The sequence below is a fragment of the Microtus pennsylvanicus genome, chromosome 3 (assembly GCF_037038515.1).
Source record: "Microtus pennsylvanicus isolate mMicPen1 chromosome 3, mMicPen1.hap1, whole genome shotgun sequence".
NCBI classification, from domain to species: domain Eukaryota; kingdom Metazoa; phylum Chordata; class Mammalia; order Rodentia; family Cricetidae; genus Microtus; species Microtus pennsylvanicus.
Window position 1 is genome coordinate 26,345,153 of NC_134581.1, and position 3,329 is coordinate 26,348,481.

The 3,329-nt window shown below is 43.3% G+C and overlaps 1 pseudogene; it reads right to left on the minus strand.

Annotated features, from left to right (window-relative positions):
- Positions 1 to 2,395: 2,395 nt before the first annotated feature.
- LOC142846965 (protein mago nashi homolog pseudogene) lies at positions 2,396 to 2,961 on the minus strand (annotated as a pseudogene).
- Positions 2,962 to 3,329: the final 368 nt, after the last annotated feature.

A 3,329-nucleotide genomic window follows, 5' to 3' on the forward strand; every position in this document is an offset into this window, starting at 1 on the left:
TGCCACCATCAGGAGATTGCCTTTGCCATGATTATGGCCGTTCCAGTTCATGTGCTGCTTATATAATTAGAAAATCCCTCATTGAGTGTCTCTGGGCTTTAGCCTCCAAGGGTATCAAGGTTGATGGCACCTGCGCCCAGCCTGTCATGATGCTATTTTGGGAAAGGATGAGATAATGCCTAAAACTACATGATCCACATCACCAGCTGAGGTTACCACATGAGTCCGTTCCTTTCATTTTTCCAATTAATCACTTGAGTAACTGCAAGCCCCTGTCATTAAGCAGTGCAGGGCCTGCCACCTTGAGGCCTTGTCCCTGCAGCCTTAAAGGACAGTTTCCACTAGAGGCAACAGAAAACCCAACTAACAGGAGCTTATCCAAATAAGAGTTTATTTGTCTTCCATAGCAAGACACCAAATTAGGCAGGAAGTCACTGAAGCGTGTCCTCAAAGATCAAAGTCTTAGATCTTGATCCTATGTAATGATATGTCATCAGAGAATGACTGTTACACCTCCAGGGAGGAAGAGGGAAAAATTCAAGGACAAAGTGATTTGACTTTAATTTGAATTTTTTTATTACAGTATTATTCTGTAGGGTGCTAGGGGCTCACACATGTCACGACATACTTGTTGGAGTCTGTTTTCCCCTGTTACAATATGGGTCCTGGATGCTGAATTTAGGTCATCGGACTTGGTGGCAAGCTCCTTTACCTTCTGAGCCACCTCTTGGGCCCCTTTTTAGTTGGAAATAAGAATTCTACCTAAGCGATTGGCAAGAACTAGACCACATGACCACTCCTTCTTCGGTAGACTCTGGCGTGTTGAAAGAGCTCGATGTTTCATCTTTTATCATTGAAAAAAATAGTGGCAAAACAAAGCTGGGAGTTACTTTGCGTTAAACAAGCCTTTGAGTCTACCACACCCTGGGGCTTATTCTGCCCCACATCGGGAAGCCAAGTGGAGAAGAGCAGGAAGGTCTACTTGCCTGTAATATGGACCCCATTCATTTGTCATTGAACGTGCTGCCTCCTTGTAGAGTTGTTTTCCACAATTAGTCCCACAAGGCGAGCTCTCATCTGCTGCAGAGGTGATGCTGTTCTCCCTTCTGTCTCCCTACACAAACCACCATGCTTGATTCTCTTTCTGTAATGTTTAAGTTACGCACAGATGCCCAGCCATTATTCCCAAGTGTGATGGTTTGGAAAAAGAGGACACCCCCCCCAAAGGAAGTGGCACTATTAGGAGGTATGGTTTTGTTGGAGTGGGTCTGGCATTGCTGGAGAGAGTATGTCACTGTGGAGTGGGCTTTGAGGTCATCTTTGTTCAAGCTACACCATGAGACAGGTTACTACCTGTTGCCTACAGACCAAGATGCAGAACTCTCAGTTCCTTCTCCAGCGTCATGCCTACCTGTACGCCACTATGATTTCTGCTATGATGAAAATGGACTAAACCTCTGAAACTATAAGCCACTCCAATTAAATATTTTCCTTTACAAGAGTCGCCATGGCCATGAAGTCTTTTCATAGTAATAGAAACTCGAGGACAGAAGTCGGTCCCAGGGACTGGGGTATTGCTGTGATATGCCTGACTATATTTTTGTTGAAAGAAATTTGGACTTTGGCACTGTGGGTTAGGAAAACAGTGGGATGCTTTTAGCTCTGCTTAGTGGGCCATACTAGTAGGAGCATGGAAGGCATGGTACTGAGGGTCATTTGAACTGTAGTGGGGCAGACTCAAGAGGTTTCCGAGGCAAAGGATGTTACAATGAGACTTCTGTCAAAAACTGAAAGCTGGTGAAGATGTAATTGAACAAGAGAGTCATGTTCCAGGCACAGCAAGCAGCAGAACTTGGCAGCTTCAGCCACCTGGTTCTGACTTTAAAGTCAAGGATAGAAAAAAGGAGTTATGGAACCTTTCTCTGTGAATAAGAAAAACCACTGAGGCCAGGTGTCTGGCAGGAATATTCCTGCATGGAGGCCCCGAGAGACCTTTGTGTGAAGCTGTAAAGGGGAAGCCAGCAATGCCTTGGAGATACTAAAATGTTGGAGATGCCAGAGCCATGGGATACCTGTGAGGAGAGCTGTTAACAGGGAATGGAATGAGTCCAAGAGAAAGAAGCAAGTCGCAGTCAAAAAATGCAGAAAGGAGTTGGAGATCTGAAGAGTGTCTTGACATCAGATTTGGAGATGCAGAGTTTGGAGTTTACCCAGTTGGTTTTCAATCTTGCTTTGGTCCAGTCTCTCTTCACTAGGCTGCCTTCCCTATGTTTTGTAATGGTAATATATATCCTGAGCCATAACATGTTGGAAATATGCGATCTGATTTTTTTTACTTTGATTTTTTTTAAAGTAACAAAAAGTAGATGTTATCACATTTATTAAAGACCATCATTTATTGTTTATAAAAATTGCCCCAATATACAGAAAAAATTCCTAATTACAGTAACTAAGAATTCCCACCCCCTCATGTCCACAATATCCAATCTAGGTTGGTTTAATCCTGAAATGTAATCCAATAAGGCTGAAGACTAAACACTTCAGGTCCTGGACAAGATAATATAACACTCGTAAGCCTTCTGGATCCTTAGTCTGGTTGACATCAATAAGGAAACCAATTTTTGATGTTGTAAAAGAAATGTGTTCATCGCCAATGACAATTTCAAGCTCCTGCCGGCCTACTCGGTCAGGAGGGGACCACAGAGCATCGTCTCCTTGGTGATCTCACTGTCATCAGTGATTCTCTTCAATTCCTCCATCACACTTTTATGTACATAAGCCTCCTTTCTGATCATGGCATCATTCTTGCTGTGGTTGGCATATCGCAGTTTTCCATCAGGTCGGAATTCAAACTCCAGGAACTCATGTCCGAACTTGCCTTTGTGACCCACATAGTAACGCAGGTAAAAGTCACTCTCCATAGTTCACAAGGGAAATCAAAACCGAACCTTAGGAACAGATCACACTCTTTACTTTGATTTTTATGGGGGATTGCAGTTAAGAGAGTACATGAAACTCAGAAGAGACTTTGAACTTTAGACTTTTAAATAAGTTTAAAACTATTGTAGATTATGGCAACTTTTGAAGTTGGACTGAATTACACATTTTGCATTATGATATGGCTACAAGCCTTTGGAGGCCAAGAAGTAGAATGTGGTGGTTTGAAAGAAAACAGCCCGTGAAGGAAATGGCACTGTTAAGAGGTGTGGCTTTGTGGGAGTAGGTATGACATTGTTGGAAGACATGTGTCACTGTGGGGGTGGCTTTGAGGGCTCCTTTGCTCAAGCTCTGCCCAGTGTAGTCCCCTTCTGCTGCCTACAGGTCAAGAT